The sequence below is a fragment of the Nerophis ophidion genome, linkage group LG08, assembly GCF_033978795.1.
Source record: "Nerophis ophidion isolate RoL-2023_Sa linkage group LG08, RoL_Noph_v1.0, whole genome shotgun sequence".
In the NCBI taxonomy this organism is placed as follows: domain Eukaryota; kingdom Metazoa; phylum Chordata; class Actinopteri; order Syngnathiformes; family Syngnathidae; genus Nerophis; species Nerophis ophidion.
The window spans coordinates 74,122,275-74,145,769 of record NC_084618.1 but is presented as its reverse complement, the minus strand read 5'-3'; the positions used below and the strand labels follow the sequence as shown (position 1 = coordinate 74,145,769).

The window sequence follows — 23,495 nt, the reverse complement described above, 5'->3', positions numbered from 1 at the left end:
TTGTTGATATTGTTCATTTTTGTTTGACTTCATTTGGATTGTTTTGTGTCATGTTTGTATGTCCTCAATTGATCTGTTGATTGCTATTCTGAATGTTACTGGGCCGGGTTGGGTTTTGGAATTGGAATTGTATTATTATGGTATTATTGTGTATTTTTTTGTTGGATTTATTAGTAATAAAAAATTTTTAAAAATGTTTTAAATTATACAGGAAATTTTAAAATATTTATACAATTTGGGATTGCTTGAAATAAAACGAAGATGTAATAAATTGTATCCTGAATAAAAAAAAATTAAGTATTAATATTGCAAGTGCAAATTATTTTGACATTATTTCCTAAATACACGAAATAAAACGTGGGTTACATTTTATTCAACATTTTTAAAACTTTTTTTTTTTTAAACCAAAGAAATGTAAAATTAATTGGAATTTTTTCAGTTATTGATTTAAATTGTTATTATTGCGAAATAGAATACAACTAAATAAAATAAATTATATTATTAAAAGTGTTGAATTATTAATGTTTATGATGTGTTAGACTTAAATGTATAATATTTCAAATCAATTGTAGAAATATTTTTAAATAAATCATCACATTTCAGTAGAAAGCACTATTGTATAATTACAGTATTATTATTACTACTAATTAAATAGTACTGAACACGATAAAATACTTAAAATTAATTTTTTTTTAAATCATGAAGAAGCCATTTTTTTAATGTTTATTTTGATTTGCTCCTAATTTTACATTCATTGCAGATACCCTTTCTTTACTGTAGCAATAAAATATAAATAACTGAGGTGTTTAGCGCTGGCGCGTCCATTTATTGTTTACTTGGTAAGAGGTGCAGGAGGGGGGGCTCTTTAAACACCCCTCCATCTGTGGGGACTCAAGCCATGATCTTTAAATAATTCATTAGCGTAAACAGCTTGCAATTAAATGAAAGCAGCGCCATCACCACCGCGGCTCCTTCAGCTGCATGCTGGCTTGCATAAAATAAAGAATAAAAAAGAAAGGGAAAAAAAGAATAATTTATCTTAAACACTCCCTGGGGAGAAGTGGTTGGAATGTAACGCGTGGTTATGTGGGAGGAGCAACATGCATCTCCATTCATTTGTCACACCTTTCTCACCTTTCCAGGACAGAGTTGGACTGTCTTCATCTTTTCTTTATTCGTGTGTGTGTGTGTGTGTGTGTGTGTGTGTGTGTGTGTGTGTGTGTGTGTGTGTTCATGTCTCGACAATGAAACATTTATTTGTGTTAGTTTGCGCTAACAAGTCGATGCTTTAGTTTGGCCCCACCCCTCCACAGTGTCCATCACTCAAACCATTTGTGAGCACATTGATCTCTCCCCTCCCTCTCTCACTCCCCCTCTCTCGCCCATGCTGTATATTCCCAGGGTCTTCCTTTTTTTTTTTTTTTTTTTGCAGGATAGGGAGAGTCAGAATGGCTCAGACAGCCATTGATTTTTATTTTATCGGGCTTCTAGCGAAGAGAGGAGGGCCTGAGAGATGAAACTCTGTAGCCAACTTTGTTGTTTTGGCGCGGAGTGGGTGGAGCTTACCATTTTGTGCTCGTTTGATGCCTTGTTGTGGTGCTGGGATGTGCAGTTTGGGTGTTTTTGCAGACGCTGGGTTTGATTTCCGTCCAGTCTAGAGCTCCAACATGCTCTACATGGATAAAATGATGGTTATGACGACGCGCCTATTGAGCAATTAATCGGTCATTCAGACGTTGGAGTGCACTTGGTTCTGAACACTTCACTTAGCAAAACATTTGGTACATTCTTCTTGCATGGCTCGGCAATCTGCAGGGTGCAATTTTGAGTGGTGTTCCTCAGGGAAAGGTTTAAAGTCCACACTCACCAGTGACCTCACAAAATGTCTCACAGATACTGTAGAACAGGGGTGCCCATTACGTCGATCGCGATCGACTGGTCGATCTCGGAGGGTGTGTCAGTCGATCTCAAGCCAGGCATTAAAAAATAGACATAAAAATGAGCAATCATCAATCATACCAAGACTTCACTTTCGTCAGTTGTTTGACATTCGGTTGGGGACATCTCTACGCTGCTGATCCGCTTGCGATGGTTTCCTGTGGACGGGACTCTTGCTGCTGTCTTGGAGCCACTATGGATTGAACTTTCACAGTATCATGTTAGACCCGCTCGACATCCATTGCTTTCGGTCCCCTAGAGGGGGGGGGTTGCCCACATCTGAGGTCCTCTCCAAGGTTTCTCATAGTCAGCATTGTCACTGGCGTCCCACTGGATGTGAATTCTCCCTGCCCACTGGGTGTGAGTTTTCCTTGCCCTTTTGTGGGTTCTTCCGAGGATGTTGTAGTCGTAATGATTTGTGCAGTCCTTTGAGACATTTGTGATTTGGGGCTATATAAATAAACATTGATTGATTGATGATTGATTCTCGGCACCCGAGGATCTTGTGAGATGACGCTGGCTGCTGCGAGCTCATATTTAAGAAAAAAATCACTAACAGGGCGGACGCAGAGAAACACATTTTATTTCTAGAGACTCCGTACCTACTGTCAAAACTCTAAAGACCGACTGCACAGTTCCTGTCTTCACCATAAAAGACCTGTTTCATCCTGCCTGTGCTAACAAAATAAGAGTCTCAGAAAGCTAGCGTGCACAAGCTAGCAAGCTACGGAGTTTGATGCCAATGTATTTCTCCCCCGCCCTCAGCGACCGCTTTCTCACTTGCTTGCCCACCCGCACAGTCACTGACGTCACTCACCTGCTGCCAGACATTAAAGGGCCACACACATATGCTACTCTCATAACAAAGTGTTTAAAAACGAGTATGCAAGTTGGACAAATGAGATGCCAAATCCAACCACTTTCATGTGGTATTGGACAGAAAGGAGGACTTTTTTTTTTTCCTCCATTTGAAAATGTGGACGTTATCAGCACCACTGTCTAATTCCAATCAATGCAAGTCATCAGAATCAGGTAATACACCAACTTATATTCTTGTCTTCGTGAAAGAAAGGAATCTATGTGTGTTAAACATGCTTGTATTATCATTAAACACCATTATCTTGTTAACAAAAATGTCTCTTTTATAAATAAATAAATATGAATTATAAATAGGAATGAGGTAGATCTCCTCGACTTGGTCAATTGAAAAGTAGCTTGCCTGCAGAAAAAGTGTGAGCGCCCCTGCTGTAGAAAGTACAAAACCAGTAACGTTGGCATGTTGTGAAAATCGTAAATAAAACCAGAATACAATGATTTGCAAATCCTTTTCAACTTATATTCACTTTAATAGACTGCAGAGGAAAGATATTTAATGTTCGAACTGAGAAACTTATTTTTTGAGGGGCCGATCATCATGAACTTGGAATTTAATGGCAGCAACACACTGCAAAAAAGTTGGCACAGGGGCATTTTTACCACTGTGTTACATGGCCTTTCCTTTTAACAACACTCTGTAAACATTTGGGAACTGAAGAGACCAATTTTTCAAGCTTTTCAGGTAAAATTATTTCCCATTCTTGCCTGATGTACAGCTTAAAGGGCCTACTGAAATGAGATTTTCTTATTTAAACGGCAGGTCCATTCTATGTGTCATACTTGATCATTTCGCGATATTGCCATATTTTTGCTAAAAGGATTTAGTGGAAAACATCGATGATAAAGTTTGCAACTTTTGGTTGCTAATAAAAAAGCCTTGCCTGTACCGGAAGTAGAGACGATGTGCGCGTGACATCACGGGTTGTAGGGCTCCTCACATTGTTTATAATCATAGCCATCAGCAGCAAGAGCGATTCGGACCGAGAAAGCAACGATTTCCCCAATAATTTGAGCTAGGATGAAAGATTCGTGGAAGAGGAAAGTTAGAGTGAAGCACTAGGGGAAAAAAAAAAAGGAGAGTGCAGTGGGAGCGATTCAGATGTTATTAGACACATTTGCTTGGATAATTTAAAAAAAATCCCTTATCTGCTTATTGTGTTAATAGTGTTTTAGTGAGATTATAAAGTCATTCCTGAAAGTCGGAGGGCTGTGGTAACCGCCAGTGTCTCTGAGAGAAGCCAATGGAGGAGCCAAGATGACGCAAATGTGCGGGTTGAAAATGTACTTCCTGTTTAGAGCTTTGAACCGGTAGTTTACAGTAACTGTGCATAGGGTTTCTTTTCCAAATGATTCTTCATTCATCACTCCAAGCAACATTTGTAACTTTTACAATATAACTAAAACAATTGTTACTTACTAAACCGTCCCTTGTGTGATGTCTCTAGGACTGCTTTCATGCATATTTGTACGTGCTATCGTAATGTAATGACGCTAGCGTCGTTAGCATTAGCTAATATGCTAACACGTTTACGAGTGTCTGTGTTGGTATTATTAACTTACAACGGCATTGTTTTTGTAGCAATTCAGTTTTGGAAATTCGCCAAAACGTCACTGTGGTTTTATTAGGTCTAATTGGAGCGCAAGCTTGGCTTCTGTTTTGTTTGAGCAGCCATTTTACTGCAGTGTTACAGACACTGTTTGGAAACAATCAAAACTTGCTAAAAAAACATTTACAATATCTTTATATAGCTGAGGTTTATAGTCCGTCGCGGCTAATATACGTAAACATATTTATTTCTTCTAAAATTTGGTTTGAATACCGTGCGTTCTCCAGCCCGTAAAATACGGTTCTACAATAAACAACAAAATACATTCAAAGAAAAAATACAATAGAATCCACAACCAATTTTCATAATTATTGCAGCTAAACCAGATAGAATACAGAATAAAGAAAATGTGTAATCTATAATCACGAACAATACAATTAAGAGAGGTGTTCCTCAGGGAAATGTTTAAAGTCCATTCATTTTCAAGCAAGTGTAAACAAATTGCTGACCTCAGTTAATAAGAAGAATGTTCAGTTTAACCCAAATGCACGTGTCGCTTATTTTCCATATGTTTGTGATTTTGCAAGCGTAAAAAGAAGCTCATTCCAAATTGTTGTGGGAAGGTGTCCCGATACTTTTGTGCAGGTAGTGTAGCAGTATAAAGATGTTCTTATGAGAGCGCTGGGGTGGCTTCAGGATTCCAACACACACAGAGGTGTGTCCTGCCGCTCATTAGAGCTAATAAGGCTGTGCTGCAGGAAGACAAGGTGGGGAAAAAGAGGGAATAGAAGAAAAAGGAAAGAGAAGAAGAAGAAAAAATGGAGATTTAAAATTTTAATAACACTGCTACAATTTTCTAAATGTTCCCTGACAGAAAAGTCCTCATTATTTTCATCTTGTCTCCGGGGGTCCTGTCCTCCAGGTCTCTCTATTGCCACCATAGTGTCCACTCGTCTTCTTCCCTCCTTTCCAGTAAGCAGTTTGCTGATTGGCTGCTTGGGGATAAACAACTCCAATAATAAACATTTTGCAGCCTAGTAATCTTCCTAACATTTTTAAAGTCACACACTTTAGTACAGGGGTGTCAAAGTCATTTTAGAATGGGGGGGCCACATGGAGAAATATCTACTCCCAAGTGGGCCGGACTGGGAAAATCACGGCACGATAACTTAAAAATAAAGACAACTTCAGCTTGGTTTTTTTTTATGTTAAAAAACAGAACAAACACATTTTGAAAATGTACAAATCATAATGTTGTTTGGTTTTTTGTTTTGTTTACACTTACATGTTGCATTATATCTTTTGTTGTCGTTATTAATATTTTCTGAATAAATTTTATGATAACGTTAAACGTGTTTATTTTCAATCCATCAAGATAAATTACAGTATGTTTTTTATGCAGTTTGATCATTTTTTTCGACTAATGTACCAACATGTGGTTTATTATGTACATATGCCGCATCATCTACGAAGATACAAAGAATTGCTATAGCGACATCCAGTGGACACATTTAGAACAGCAGTTTCTTTCATTAAAAAAAAATTCAGGTTAATTTTTATATTTATCAAACTCATCCTGCTGGCCGGATAAAACCTCTTCGCGGCCCTGATCCGGCCCTCGGGCCGTACATTTGACACCCTTACCTGAAATGCAAGTGTAATAAGAAGCTAACACCTGCTGACGTGAATACGCACAAAAAATAAAAGGCTTAGTGTTCAACTTTAAACTTCACCATAATACAGTTTTAAAAAGTTTTTTTCTACTCTTCATTTACATAACAAGTGTAAAAAAAGGTTTGCTTACTTTAAGTGTAAAATATATCATAAATCCTCCTAACTTAACTTTAAGGGAGAAAAACTTTTGTTAGTTGCATCATTGATGTGCTAACTGAATACTCGTATTGTCATTAAAGTGTAAAAAGAAGCTAACCACCGCTTATCACTTAATAATAGCAACTAAACACTCGTCTCTTATCTTTTAACACTTTTAAAACATGTTTAACTGGCATAAAAGTGTAAAAAGAAGTTTACCATGGCAAGAATTATGTAGATATAAATGAAAGAAAAACACTCATACAAGTGTAAAAAGAAGCCTACCACGGCTAATATGACTTCATAATTAAGTCTTTTAAATTTAGAAATTTTTGGAACATTCTAAAATGACATGCGAGTGTAAAAAAATAAGTTAAATGCTCTTAAAATTGTATTTAAGTTTAAAAAAAAAAAACACTCCTACAAGTGTAAAACTAAATTAAGCACTGCTAATGGTACTGAAAAATAACAATACAAAACTCAAGTCTTTAACCGTCATTAAAGTGTAAATGGAGTTAAACACATTTAAAATTGTAAATACATCAAATAAAACCACAGCTAGAGTACATATATTACATTATATTCTCTGCATGATTCTACATCAAGTTGTAGAAAACACTCAGTCTTGTATGATAAATGTCAGTTCGATACTCGTACTTGACATACAAGTGTAAAAACAATCACATTACTCAATAACAACGATCAAATTCTCTATTTGGACTTTTATTATTTTTAATTGTCATGAACATTTATGTAATAATTATTAATATAAGAAAACAACGCATACAAGTATAAAAAACAACTAATCTTAACAACAACTACTGACTTAGGGACTTCTGTACTTCTGTTTGCGTGTGCTAAAAGACATGCAAACTTAATAGCACACGCAATCCATTTAGCGTGTCTGTCCTTATGAATATGCAGAACGGCCACAATACCGGCAAAAGGAGATGCACATAAAATCACTCAGCAATGTGATCTATCAAGGCTGAAACTGTTCTGCGGGGGCCCTTTTGTCTCAATATAATTTACCATGAATTGATTAACGTGGACCCCGACTTAAACAAGTTGAAAAACTTATTGGGGTGTTACCATTTAGTGGTCAATTGTACGGAATATGTACTGTACTGTGCAATCTACTAATAAAAGTATCAATCAATCAATCAATCAATCAATCAATCAGTCATAAATAAAACATATTCAACAGTATCAATCAATCAATCAATGTTTACTTATATAGCCCTAAATCACTAGTGTCTCAAAGGGCTGCACAAACCACTACGACATCCTCGGTAGGCCCACATAAGGGCAAGGAAAACTGACACCCAGTGGGACATCGGTGACAATAATGACCCAGTGGGACGTCGGTGACAATGATGACTATGAGAACATATGAGAACATGATACTGTGAAAGATCAATCCATAATGGATCCAACACAGTCGCGAGAGTCCAGTCCAAAGCGGATCCAACACAGCAGCGAGAGTCCCGTTTACAGTGGAGCCAGCAGGAAACCATCCCAAGCGGAGGCTGATCAGCAGCGCAGAGATGTCCCCAGTCGATACACAGGCGAGCAGTACATGGCCACCGGATCGGACCGGACTCCCTCCACAAAGGAGGGTGGGACATAGAAGAAAAAGAAAAGAAACGGCAGATCAACTGGTCTAAGAAGGGAGTCTATTTAAAGGCTAGAGTATACAAATGAGTTTTAAGGTGAGACTTAAATGCTTCTACTGAGGTAGCATCTCGAACTGTTACCGGGAGGGCATTCCAGAGTACTGGAGCCCGAAATGAAAAAGCTCTACAGCCCGCAGACTTTTTTTGGGCTTTGGGGATCACTAATAAGCCGGAGTCCTTTGAACGCAGATTTCTTGCCGGGACATATGGTACAATACAATCGGCAAGATAGGATGGAGCTAGACCGTGTAGTATTTTATACGTAAGTAGTAAAACCTTAAAGTCACATCTTAAGTGCACAGGAAGCCAGTGCAGGTGAGCCAGTACAGGCGTAATGTGATCAAACTTTCTTGTTCTTGTCAAAAGTCTAGCAGCCGCATTTTGTACCAACTGTAATCTTTTAATGCTAGACATGGGGAAACCCGAAAATAATACGTTACAGTAGTCGAGGCGAGACGTAACAAACGCATGGATAATGATCTCAGCGTCTTTAGTGGACAGAATGGAGCGAATTTTAGCGATATTACGGAGATGAAAGAAGGCCGTTTTAGTAACGCTTTTAATGTGTGACTCAAAGGAGAGAGTTGGGTCGAAGATAATACCCAGATTCTTTACCGTGTCGCCTTGTTTAATTGTTTGGTTGTCAAATGTTAGAGTTGTATTATTAAATAGAGTTCGGTGTCTAGCAGGACCGATAATCAGCATTTCCGTTTTTTTGGCGTTGAGTTGCAAAAAGTTAGCGGACATCCATTGTTTAATTTCATTAAGACACGCCTCCAGCTGACTACAATCCGGCATGTTGGTCAATTTATAGCAGTTTTATGACCCAAGGGGCTTTTTGCAATGAATCCAATTAATTTGTTTTGGTGTTTGCTGGCGTTTTGTTTTTTTTAATAGCATTGTTTTTCTTTTTAGGAGATATATGATCATGATATATCTCCTATATGAAAAAACAATAGGTTTTTTGTTTGTTTGTGATGAGGTTGTCCAGGGTGTGCGACGCTGAAATAGGCTCCAACACCCCATTACCCCCTCCACCCTTACGACCCCAAAAGGGACAAGCGGTAGGAAATGTCTGGATGGATGTATGATTCCAGAATGTGCTGTGGTTTTGTTTTTACCCCCCTACACTACGCACTGTCAACGTTCTAAGAATAGTAGCAGTTGTGTCGATTGTGCTTTTATATTGCAGGAAAGGTGGTACATATTATAAATGTGGGGGCGGCATGGCTCGGTTGGTAGAGCGGCCGTGCCAGCAACTTCAGGGTTGCGGGTTCGATCCCCGCTTCTTGCCATCCTAGTCACTGCTGTTGTGTCCTTGGGCAAGACACTTTACCCACCTGCTCCCAGCGCCACCCACACTGGTTTAAATGGAACTTAGGTATTGGGTTTCACTATGTAAAGGGCTTCGAGTCACTTGAGAAAAATGCTATATAAATATAATTCACTTCACTTCACAGATGTGTGCTGCTAGTTCAATATCATTGCAAAAAGCCAACGGGTCCTAAAGCATGGCAGTGTGAATGTGGAGGAAAATGAGTGTTTCCATGGTGAGGTCTGCACCAATTTTGCCTTTGCCTTTATTCTTAGTAGATCACGCACTTTTAGCACACGCTATTTTATAATAATAATAATAATAATGGATTAGATTTATATCGCGCTTTCCTATTCTTAGACACTCAAAGCACTCACAGAGAAGTTGGAACCCATCATTCATTCACACCTGGTGGTGGTAAGCTACATTTGTAGCCACAGCTGTCCTGGGGTAGACTGACGGAAGCGTGGCTGTTTGCACACGCTGTTTAGCGCGTGTTATTTGGTTCTTTGTAAATCAGGCCCGCACAGGGGTTTGTGCATGTGCCTCACAATACGAAGGTCCTGCAGTCCTGGGTTCAATCCCAGGCTCGGGATCCTTCTGTGTGGAGTTTGCATGTTCTCCCCGTGAATGCGTGGGTTCCCTCCGGCTTCCTCCCACTTCCAAAGACATGCACCTGGGGATAGGGACGGCGTGGCGCAGTGGGCAACCCGAGGGTCCCTGGTTCAAATCCCACCTAGAACCAACCTCGTCACGTCCGTTGTGTCCTGAGCAAGACACTTCACCCTTGCTCCTGATGGGTGCTGGATAGCGCCTTGCATGGCAGCTCCCTCCATCAGTGTGTGAATGTGTGTGTGAATGGGTAAATGTGGAAGTAGTGTCAAAGCGCTTTGAGTACCTTGAAGGTAGAAAAGCGCTATACAAGTACAACCCATTTATTATTATTATTATTATATAGGTTGATTGGCAACACTAAATTGGCCCTAGTGTGTGAATGTGAGTGTGAATGTTGTCTGTCTATCTGTGTTGGCCCTGCGATGAGGTGGCGACTTGTCCAGGGTGTACACCGCCTTCCGCCCGATTGTAGCTGAGATAGGCGCCCGCGACCCCAAAAAGGGACAAGCGGTACAAAATGGATGGATCAAGTGGGGGGTAAAGAAAAAAAAGGTGCATGTAGCAAAGATATAAAGACGTAAACCCCAATAATGAAGCTGTTGCCATGTACAAGTGTTCCTAATGTTGTGGACACATGCTTGCTTATGAAAGGGCCTTCCTCCCTCCTCCTCCTCCTCCTCCTCCCTCACAAACCTCCGTCACTCTCTTGACGCCAAGTGTCAGGAGCTGCAGGACGGATCCGGTTTGATAACCTGTGTTCCGTCTCGCCACGTGTCAGGACAGGATCAACGCACGGCGGACGAGTAGCATGTTCTTCACACTTCAACTTCCCTATATATATTTTTTTTATATATATATTACACCTTTGTCTGGTCTGGGCCTTACAAGCCGAAAGACACTTCTAGCTCTTTGTAGGCTTGTTGTGCGGCCACTTCAAGTCTTTGCTTTTGGGGGGTTTTTGTCTGCACAAAAACAAGGCTGAGGGACAGTGGTTTTGCATACTTTTGTTGTTGCAGGGAGAGTGTGTGCGTGCGTGTCACATGCATGGATAAAGTGAATTATGTCGGTTCCCTGCGGTCAAAGTTCACGCCCGGAGTCCGTAAAAGTCATGGTATCTTGTGGTTCAACTTGAATTACTGCGCATGTTAGCATCCTGATGTGGTCCTCACAGCTGCTGGACAGTAAACAGGAGGTTTTTTACTAATAATAGTAGTAGTAGTAGTAATAATAATAATAATATACGTTGTACCGATCCGTTGTGGTGAAGAAGGAGCTGAGCCGGAAGGCAAAGCTCTCAATTTACCGGTCGATCTACGTTCCCATCCTCATCTATGGTCATGAGCTTTGGGTCATGACCTAAAGGATAAGATCACGGGTACAAGCGGCCCAAATGAGTTTCCTGGTCTCTCCCTTAGAGATAGGGTGAGAAGCTCTGCCATCCGGGAGGAACTCAAAGTAAAGTTGCTGCTCCTTCACATCGAGAGGAGCCAGATGAGGTGGTTCGGGCATCTGGTCAGGATGCCACCCGAACGCCTCCCTAGGGAGGTGTTTAGGGCACGTCCAACCGGTAGGAGGCCACGGGGAAGACCCAGGACACGTTGGGAAGACTATGTCTCCCTGCTGGCCTGGGAACGCTTCGGGATCCCCCGGGAAGAGCTAGACGAAGTGGCTGGGGAGAGGGAAGTCTGGGTTTCCCTGCTTAGGCTGTTGCCCCCGCGACCCGACCTCGGATAAGCGGAAGAAGATGGATGGATGGATGGATAATATTATTTAATGAGTTGGCGACTTGTCCAGGGTTTACCCCGCCTTCCGCCTGATTGTAGCTGAGATAGGCACCAGCGCCCCCCGCGACCCCAAAGGGAATTAGCGGTAGAAAATGGATGGTATAATGATATTAATAATAATAATAATAATAATAATAATTAGAGATGTCCAATAATGTCTTTTTTGCCGAAATCTGATATTGTCCATCTCTTAATTACCAATTCAGATATCAACCGAGTAGTTGTGGAATTAACACATTATTATGTCTAATTTTGTTGTGATGTCCCGCTGGATGCATTAAACAATGTAACAAGGTTTTCCAAAATAAATCAACTCAAATTATGGAGAAAAAAACAAAAGCCAATATGGCACTGCCATATTTATTATTGAAGTCATCCGGGAGGGACTCAAAGTTATTATTGGGACGGCGTGGCGCAGTGGAAGAGTGGCCGTGCACAACCCGAGGGGCCCTGGTTCAAATCCCACCTAGTACCAACCTCGTCACGTCCGTTGTGTCCTGAGCAAGACACTTCACCCTTGCTCCTGATGGGTGCTGGTTGGCGCCTTGCATGGCAGCTCCCTCCATCAGTGTGTGAATGTGTGTGTGAATGGGTAAATGTGGAAGTAGTGTCAAAGCGCTTTGAGTACCTTGAAGGTAGAAAAGCGCTATACAAGTACAACCCATTTATCATTTAAGTCATTATTTTATTTAACATGCCTCAAAACAGCAGCTTGGAATTTGGAATATGCTCTCCCTGAGAGAGCATGAGGAGTTGAGGTGGGCAGGGTTGGTGGGTGGGGGGGATGGGGGGGGGTGATATATTATAGCGTCCTGGAAGAGTTAGTGCTGCAAGGGGTCCTGGGTATTTGTTCTGTCGTGTTTATGTTGTGTTATGGTGCAGATGTTCTCCCGAAATGTGTTTGTCAATTCTTGTTTGGTGTGGGTTCACAGTGTGGCCCATATTTGTAACAGTGTTAAAGTTGTTTATACGGCCACCTTCAGTGTGACCTGTATGGCTGTTGATCAAGTATGCATTGCATTCGCTGGTGTATGTGAAAAGCCGTAGATATTATGTGACTGGGCCCGCACGTAAAGACAGTGCCTCTAAGGTTTATTGGCGCTCTGTACTTCCCCCTATGTCCGTGTACACAGCGGCATTTTAAGTCATAAAGTCATAAGTTTTACTTTTTGATATCGATAATTTTGAAACCGATACCGATAATTTCCAATATTACATTTTAAAGCATTTATCAGACGATAATATCGGCAGTCCAATATTATCGGACATCCCTAATAATGATAGATTGGAGTTTATATTGTAGACACTGCAGACCAGGGGTTCTTAATCTTGTTTACCTCAGCCCATCTTTTGCATTACAGAGGGGTCCGGGGCCCCCACTGAAATTCAGAATTTTACTCTTGATTTGAATTATATTCAATGATTATATCAAGCCTACTTAGATTTTGACAGCATTAACTTTGTCAAAGCATGTGCTATTCACAAAGATTATGATGGAGGCTTAGGTCAGGCTGATTTTACAAAAATAAATACTAATTCAATATACCGCAAAAGAAAGGACTCAAAAACTGAATTTACTTACAATTACACAGCCCTAAAATACATTCATACTAAATTAATAAATAATGACATACAGTACAGGCCAAAAGTTTGGACTCACTTTCACATTCTATGTGTTTTCTTTATTTTCATGACTATTTACATGGTAGATTGTCACTGAAGGCATCAAAACTATGAATGAACACATGTGGAGTTATGTACTTAACAAAAAAAAAAGGTGAAATAACTGAAAACATGTTTTATGTTCTCGTTTCTTCAAAATAACCACCCTTTACTCTGATTACTGCTTTGCACACTCTTGGCATTCTCTCGATGAGCTTCAAGAGGTTTGAAAGGGTTTTCACTTCTTAGGTGTCATAGTTTTAATGCCTTCAGTGACAATCTACAATGTAAATAGAATGCAGCTGAGATAGGCTCCAGCACCCCTCTTGACCCCGAAACGGACAAGCGGTAGGAAATGGATGGATGGATGAAAATAAAAAAAAACGCATTGAAATGAGAAGGTGTGTCCAAAATGTTGGGCTGTACTGTACGTTGCCAATAAAATTAAAGTGCAAATGAAAATACAGCTTCGCCACTTTATTCATAATTTTTGCCCTAAAGAAACATCTGGAATACTTTAGCTCCAGACTTCTTCAGTTTGTTTGATAATGTCATTACTGCCACAAGTGGTGGAAAAGTGTATTACAACTGAGTACTGCTGTAATATATACATAAAATGTAGAGTAGATGATGTAATATATACATACTTGCCAACCTTGAGACCTCCGATTTCGGGAGGTGGAGGGTGGGGGCGTGGTTGGGGGCTGGGTTAAGAGTCAGGTATTTCATATATATATATATATATATATATATATATATATATATATATATATATATATATATACTTGAATTTCAGTGTTCATTTATTTACACATATACACACACACATAACTCTCATCTACTCATTGTTGAGTTAAGGGTTGAATTGTCCATCCTTGTTCTATTCTCATTATTTTTCTAACCATATGCATGTACAGTAGATGGCAGTATTGTCCTGTTTAAGAGTGTCACAACATTGCTGTTTACGGCAGACAAACTGCTTTACGGCAGACGAAAACGTGACTGCTGTTGTTGCGTGTTGTTACCGCGCTGGGTGGACGTTAATGAAACTGCCTAACAATAAACCCACATAAGAAACCAAGAACTCGCCTTCGATCATTCTACAGTTATAACGTCATTGGTCGGACACACTGTTTATATTGTGGGAAAGCGGGCGTGAAAACAGGCTGTCCTCACTCAGGTCCGCATGAAGCTGGAGGGGGCGTGACCTCCAGCTTCACTTGAATTTCAGTGTTCAATTATTTACACGTATACACACACACACATAACACTCATCTACTCATTGTTGAGTTAAGGGTTGAATTGTCCATCCTTGTTCTATTCTCATTATTTTTCTAACCATATGCATGTACAGTAGATGGCAGTATTGTCCTGTTTAAGAGTGTCACAACATTGCTGTTTACGGCAGACAAACTGCTTTACGGCAGACGAAAACGTGACTGTTGTTGTTACCGCGCTGGGAGGACGTTAATGAAACTGCCTAACAATAAACCCACATAAGAAACCAAGAACTCGCCCTCGATCAGTCTACTGTTATAACGTCATTGGTCAGACACACTTTTTATATTGTGGGAAAGCGGACGTGAAAACAGGCTGTCCTCACTCAGGTCCGCATGGAGCTGGAGGCGGCGTGGCCTCCAGCTTCACTTGAATTTCAGTGTTCAATTATTTACACATATACACACACACACATAACACTCATCTACTCATTGTTGAGTTAAGGGTTGAATTGTCCATCCTTGTTCTATTCTCATTATTTTTCTAACCATATGCATGTACAGTAGATGGCAGCATGGTCCTGTTTAAGAGTGTCACAACATTGCTGTTTACGGCAGACAAACTGCTTTACGGCAGACGAAAACGTGACTGCTGTTGTTGCGTGTTGTTACCGCGCTGGGAGGACGTTAATGAAACTGCCTAACAATAAACCCACATAAGAAACCAAGAACTCGCCCTCGATCATTCTACAGTTATAACGTCATTGGTCGGACACACTGTTTATATTGTGGGAAAGCGGACGTGAAAACAGGCTGTCCTCACTCAGGTCCGCATGGAGCTGGAGGGGGCGTGGCCTCCAGCTTCACTTGAATTTCAGTGTTCAATTATTTACACATATACACACACACACATAACACTCATCTACTCATTGTTGAGTTAAGGGTTGAATTGTCCATCCTTGTTCTATTCTCATTATTTTTCTAACCATATGCATGTACAGTAGATGGCAGTATGGTCCTGTTTAAGAGTGTCACATCATTGCTGTTTACGGCAGACGAAAACGTGACTGCTGTTGTTGCGTGTTGTTACCGCGCTGGGAGGACGTTAATGAAACTGCCTAACAATAAACCCACATAAGAAACCAAGAACTCGCCCTCGATCATTCTACAGTTATAACGTCATTGGTCAGACACACTGTTTATATTGTGGGAAAGCGGACGTGAAAACAGGCTGTCCTCACTCAGGTCCGCATGGAGCTGGAGGGGGCGTGGCCTCCAGCTTCACTTGAATTTCAGTGTTCAATTATTTACACATATACACACACACACATAACACTCATCTACTCATTGTTGAGTTAAGGGTTGAATTGTCCATCCTTGTTCTATTCTCATTATTTTTCTAACCATATGCATGTACAGTAGATGGCAGTATGGTCCTGTTTAAGAGTGTCACAACATTGCTGTTTACGGCAGACAAACTGCTTTACGGCAGACGAAAACGTGACTGCTGTTGTTGTGTGTTGTTACCGCGCTGGGAGGACGTTAATGAAACTGCTTAACAATAAACCCACATAACTCGCCCTCGATCATTCTACAGTTATAACGTTAACGTCATTGGTCAGACACAATGTTTATATTGTGGGAAAGCGGACGTGAAAACAGGCTGTCCTCAGTCCGGTCCGCATGGAGCTGGAGAGGGCGTGGCCTCCAGCTTCACTTGAATTTCAGTGTTCAATTATTTACACATATACACACACACACATAACACTCATCTACTCATTGTTGAGTTAAGGGTTGAATAGTCCATCCTTGTTCTATTCTCATTATTTTTCTAACCATATGCATGTACAGTAGATGGCAGTATTGTCCTGTTTAAGAGTGTCACAACATTGCTGTTTACGGCAGACAAACTGCTCTACGGCAGACGAAAACGTGACTGCTGTTGTTGCGTGTTGTTACCACGCTGGGAGGACGTTAATGAAACTGCCTAACAATAAACCCACATAAGAAACCAAGAACTCGCCTTCGATCATTCTACAGTTATAACGCCATTGGTCGGACACACTGTTTATATTGTGGGAAAGCGGGCGTGAAAACAGGCTGTCCTCACTCAGGTCCGCATGGAGATGAAGGGGGCGTGGCCTCCAGCTTCACTTGAATTTCAGTGTTCAATTATTTACACATATACACACACACACATAACACTCATCTACTCATTGTTGAGTTAAGGGTTGAATTGTCCATCCTTGTTCTATTCTCATTATTTTTCTAACCATATGCATGTACAGTAGATGGCAGTATGGTCCTGTTTAAGAGTGTCACAACATTGCTGTTTACGGCAGACAAACTGCTTTACGGCAGACGAAAACGTGACTGCTGTTGTTGCGTGTTGTTACCGCGCTGGGAGGACGTTAATGAAACTGCCTAACAATAAACCCACATAAGAAACCAAGAACTCGCCCTCGATCATTCTACAGTTATAACGTCATTGGTCAGACACACTGTTTATATTGTGGGAAAGCGGACGTGAAAACAGGCTGTCCTCACTCAGGTCCGCATGGAGCTGGAGGCGGCGTGGCCTCCAGCTTCACTTGAATTTCAGTGTTCAATTATTTACACATATACACAAACACACACATAACACTCATCTACTCATTGTTGAGTTAAGGGTTGAATTGTCCATCCTTGTTCTATTCTCATTATTTTTCTAACCATATGCATGTACAGTAGATGGCAGTATGGTCCTGTTTAAGAGTGTCACAACATTGCTGTTTACGGCAGACAAACTGCTTTACGGCAGACGAAAACGTGACTGCTGTTGTTGCGTGTTGTTACCGCGCTGGGAGGACGTTAATGAAACTGCCTAACAATAAACCCACATAAGAAACCAAGAACTCGCCCTCGATCATTCTACAGTTATAACGTCATTGGTCAGACACACTGTTTATATTGTGGGAAAGCGGACGTGAAAACAGGCTGTCCTCACTCAGGTCCGCATGGAGCTGGAGGGGGCGTGGCCTCCAGCTTCACTTGAATTTCAGTGTTCAATTATTTACACATATACACACACACACATAACACTCATCTACTCATTGTTGAGTTAAGGGTTGAATTGTCCATCCTTGTTCTATTCTCATTATTTTTCTAACCATATGCATGTACAGTAGATGGCAGTATGGTCCTGTTTAAGAATGTCACAATATTGCTGTTTACGGCAGACAAACTGCTTTACGGCAGACGAAAACGTGACTGCTGTTGTTGCGTGTTGTTACCGCGCTGGGAGGACGTTAATGAAACTGCCTAACAATAAACCCACATAACTCGCCCTCGATCATTCTACAGTTATAACGTTAACGTCATTGGTCAGACACAATGTTTATATTGTGGGAAAGCGTACGTGAAAACAGGCTGTCCTCAGTCCGGTCCGCATGGAGCTGGAGGGGGCGTGGCCTCCAGCTTCACTTGAATTTCAGTGTTCAATTATTTACACATATACACACACACACACATAACACTCATCTACTCATTGTTGAGTTAAGGGTTGAATTGTCCATCCTTGTTCTATTCTCATTATTTTTCTAACCATATGCATGTACAGTAGATGGCAGTATGGTCCTGTTTAAGAGTGTCACAACATTGCTGTTTACGGCAGACAAACTGCTTTACGGCAGACGAAAACGTGACTGCTGTTGTTGCGTGTTGTTACCGCGCTGGGAGGACGTTAATGAAACTGCCTAACAATAAACCCACATAAGAAACCAAGAACTCGCCCTCGATCATTCTACAGTTATAACGTCATTGGTCAGACACACTGTTTATATTGTGGGAAAGCGGACGTGAAAACAGGCTGTCCTCACTCAGGTCCGCATGGAGCTGGAGGGGGCGTGGCCTCCAGCTTCACTTGAATTTCAGTGTTCAATTATTTACACACACACACACATAACACTCATCTACTCATTGTTGAGTTAAGGGTTGAATTGTCCATCCTTGTTCTATTCTCATTATTTTTCTAACCATATGCATGTACAGTAGATGGCAGTATTGTCCTGTTTAAGAGTGTCACAACATTGCTGTTTACGGCAGACAAACTGCTCTACGGCAGACGAAAACGTGACTGCTGTTGTTGCGTGTTGTTACCACGCTGGGAGGACGTTAATGAAACTGCCTAACAATAAACCCACATAAGAAACCAAGAACTCGCCTTCGATCATTCTACAGTTATAACGCCATTGGTCGGACACACTGTTTATATTGTGGGAAAGCGGGCGTGAAAACAGGCTGTCCTCACTCAGGTCCGCATGGAGATGAAGGGGGCGTGGCCTCCAGCTTCACTTGAATTTCAGTGTTCAATTATTTACACATATACACACACACACATAACACTCATCTACTCATTGTTGAGTTAAGGGTTGAATTGTCCATCCTTGTTCTATTCTCATTATTTTTCTAACCATATGCATGTACAGTAGATGGCAGTATGGTCCTGTTTAAGAGTGTCACAACATTGCTGTTTACGGCAGACAAACTGCTTTACGGCAGACGAAAACGTGACTGCTGTTGTTGCGTGTTGTTACCGCGCTGGGAGGACGTTAATGAAACTGCCTAACAATAAACCCACATAAGAAACCAAGAACTCGCCCTCGATCATTCTACAGTTATAACGTCATTGGTCAGACACACTGTTTATATTGTGGGAAAGCGGACGTGAAAACAGGCTGTCCTCACTCAGGTCCGCATGGAGCTGGAGGCGGCGTGGCCTCCAGCTTCACTTGAATTTCAGTGTTCAATTATTTACACATATACACAAACACACACATAACACTCATCTACTCATTGTTGAGTTAAGGGTTGAATTGTCCATCCTTGTTCTATTCTCATTATTTTTCTAACCATATGCATGTACAGTAGATGGCAGTATGGTCCTGTTTAAGAGTGTCACAACATTGCTGTTTACGGCAGACAAACTGCTTTACGGCAGACGAAAACGTGACTGCTGTTGTTGCGTGTTGTTACCGCGCTGGGAGGACGTTAATGAAACTGCCTAACAATAAACCCACATAAGAAACCAAGAACTCGCCCTCGATCATTCTACAGTTATAACGTCATTGGTCAGACACACTGTTTATATTGTGGGAAAGCGGACGTGAAAACAGGCTGTCCTCACTCAGGTCCGCATGGAGCTGGAGGGGGCGTGGCCTCCAGCTTCACTTGAATTTCAGTGTTCAATTATTTACACATATACACACACACACATAACACTCATCTACTCATTGTTGAGTTAAGGGTTGAATTGTCCATCCTTGTTCTATTCTCATTATTTTTCTAACCATATGCATGTACAGTAGATGGCAGTATGGTCCTGTTTAAGAATGTCACAATATTGCTGTTTACGGCAGACAAACTGCTTTACGGCAGACGAAAACGTGACTGCTGTTGTTGCGTGTTGTTACCGCGCTGGGAGGACGTTAATGAAACTGCCTAACAATAAACCCACATAACTCGCCCTCGATCATTCTACAGTTATAACGTTAACGTCATTGGTCAGACACAATGTTTATATTGTGGGAAAGCGTACGTGAAAACAGGCTGTCCTCAGTCCGGTCCGCATGGAGCTGGAGGGGGCGTGGCCTCCAGCTTCACTTGAATTTCAGTGTTCAATTATTTACACATATACACACACACACACATAACACTCATCTACTCATTGTTGAGTTAAGGGTTGAATTGTCCATCCTTGTTCTATTCTCATTATTTTTCTAACCATATGCATGTACAGTAGATGGCAGTATGGTCCTGTTTAAGAGTGTCACAACATTGCTGTTTACGGCAGACAAACTGCTTTACGGCAGACGAAAACGTGACTGCTGTTGTTGCGTGTTGTTACCGCGCTGGGAGGACGTTAATGAAACTGCCTAACAATAAACCCACATAAGAAACCAAGAACTCGCCCTCGATCATTCTACAGTTATAACGTCATTGGTCAGACACACTGTTTATATTGTGGGAAAGCGGACGTGAAAACAGGCTGTCCTCACTCAGGTCCGCATGGAGCTGGAGGGGGCGTGGCCTCCAGCTTCACTTGAATTTCAGTGTTCAATTATTTACACACACACACACACATAACACTCATCTACTCATTGTTGAGTTAAGGGTTGAATTGTCCATCCTTGTTCTATTCTCATTATTTTTCTAACCATATGCATGTACAGTAGATTGCAGTATTGTCCTGTTTAAGAGTGTCACAACATTGCTGTTTACGGCAGACAAACTGCTTTACGGCAGACGAAAACGTGACTGCTGTTGTTGCGTGTTGTTACCGCGCTGGGAGGACGTTAATGAAACTGCTTAACAATAAACCCACATAACTCGCCCTCGATCATTCTACAGTTATAACGTTAACGTCATTGGTCAGACACAATGTTTATATTGTGGGAAAGCGGACGTGAAAACAGGCTGTCCTCAGTCCGGTCCGCATGGAGCTGGAGGGGGCGTGAATTTTGGGAGATTTTCAGGAGAAAATTTGTCCCGGGAGGTTTTCGGGAAAAGCCCTGAATTTCGGGAGTCTCCCGCAAAATCCGGAAGGGTTGGCAAGTATGAATATATATAAAATGTGGAGTATGTAAGGTGTGCAGTCCACACTGACAAACAAAAACAAATCCGACACGTGTGTGCAGAGCAGACGCCATGAGGCTGTAAAAGTTTATTTTCACACAAACACAAAAAGTGGAAAAAGCCGCTCAGTATTTTAGTGGAGGTCATAAAAACAACAAATGAACGATGGAATTTCCCATAAAAATATTTGGTGACCTCAGTCAAGTCAGCCTGCAGGGCCAAAAAGAGAGGGAGAGAGTGCTGAAGTGTTGTTTGTGCAAAGTGGTGAAGTGTGGGCCGCTGTGACAAATGAGAGAATTATCACATCTGCTGACATGTGGAGGAGAGGCGGCGTCCTCGTCTCTAAGCAGCAGACCATTGACCCCCCCTGAGCTGTGGCCATTTATCACCAGTGGGCTGCTCGCTCACCCTGGAAGCGCCAAAAACATCAGCGCCACAAAGACGTTAAGCCCCGCCCCCCACTTTCCCTTGTCCACTCTTCTTTTCCATTGGCACAGCAGTGTGATGGGCCCACACCTCCCTAATGAGCACAACTTATCCATCATGCAATGCAGAAACCAGCCAAACCAGGGGGGGGGGGGGTGCTGACTCCTCCTCCTCCTCCTCCTCCTCCTGATGTTTTGGAGGCGAGGGAGGAGAAGCGCTGATTAGAGCATGTTTAGTAACGTCCCCCCCTCCATTAATTGACATGCATTATTTACCCTGACTATTTATCCAAATACCCACAGGAAAGGAAGACGCTCCGTTCAAATGTTTGCTCAAGGGAAGTGTGGAAAAGTGTTTGCTTTTACAAGCAGTGTATAAAACAGGATCACAACCCATGAATTAAAAAAAATATATGAAGTTCTCCAACAGTATGATGATGGGCTTTTCAATTTAACACATTATCAATGTCATTAATTGGAACTTTTTCGTATACATTTTATTAGTATTTAACATCATAATTAATATACTTCTTAAAATAAAAAGAAAACACATTATTTTTGTTATTTTTGTCGATGAGCTTTTATACACAGTATTGGTATTTTTTTAAAGAAAACTTTTACACATCATTACTAACCATTTTTAAATAACATTTTTTACACATTGATATGTATTTCAACTATGTAAACATGTTATACACATAATTGTTTAGTTTGCTATTGTTTTATAAAACTTATTTGTGTACACATAATTGACATTTGTAAATATAACTTTCACACACTTTGTTATTATTATTATTTAGTAATTTAATGGTCTATTTCCCTACTTTTACACACATCATTACCATATTTGAAATACAACTTTGATGCAGATTATTATTTGTGTTGTATTTATTTTTCTAATACATGCAAATATTCATATTATCATTATTATTACTTATTGTTTTTTTATGATAAATTATTACTTTAAATCACATGGTCATGACTCCACTGGCTTGGAGAAATCACATGCTGTGAACCTTTGGAAAACCATAGTTTCCTGCGTGTACAAAAAAATATACGCAATAAAATTATTCTTATTTTTTTTGTATGTTTCTGATTTTCATAATAACCACAAGTGTTTTTAAAACATTACGAAAAATAACCAAATAGTAAGGAAAATGTGTAATTATCTGTTGGATCTGTAGCTTTAAAATTACCGTATTTCCTTGAATTACCACCGGGGCGCTAATTCATTTAAAAGCTCTTCTCACTCCTGTGCTTACCAAAGGTATGTAGTAAAAATTTGAGTGTGATGTAAGCTTGGACCTTAAATCCTACTGAATAGCTCTTAATCTTCTTCCCTTCATGCGATTTCAAATTACCGGTATTGAAAGTAAGCATGCGCTAATTATTTTAAAACCTCTTCTCACTCCTGCACTTACCAAAGGTATGCAGTAAAAATTTGAGTGTGGTGTAAGCTTGGACCTTAAATCCTACTGAATAGCTCTTAATCTTCTTCCCTTTATGCGATTTCAAATTACCGGTATTGAAACCAGCCTCCTCCATTTTGAAAATGATGACAGGGGAAGTGTCACTCGTGACGTCCCGAGTTTGACCAGGCGGTAATACTAAGCATGCGCTAATTTCAAGGCAGGCGCGTACTATATGCCCTGCGGCAATTCAAGGAAATACGGTATATCAAAATCAAATTACACGACGTTATTGATGTAGTTTGATCATTTTCCTTAAACTGGTAAACTAACATCATGTGTTTTTTTTGTTGTTTGTTTTTTTGCATATGTAGCATCATCTACAAAGAATTGCTATTGCAACATCTAGTGGACACATTTAGAACAGCAGTTTCTTTCATTCAAAAAATTTCAGCATGTGGCACTCTCTTCTTCTACTGTATTTACTTTCCTTCATAGCTAACAAGGTGAAATGACCACCATCGCCCCCTAGTGTGCGAGAGGCACACTGCATATGGCCGTCAGTTACATTAGCGATAAGAACATGAAAAATAGATCTTCACGTCGG

General features: G+C 40.8%; 1 protein-coding gene across 4 annotated transcripts in view; it reads left to right on the top strand.

The window, feature by feature from the left end:
- The window catches only part of vti1a (vesicle transport through interaction with t-SNAREs 1A), a 385,425-nt gene that overhangs the window by 352,246 nt on the left and 9,684 nt on the right, over positions 1 to 23,495 (top strand). The gene's annotated exons all lie outside the window — the stretch shown is intronic.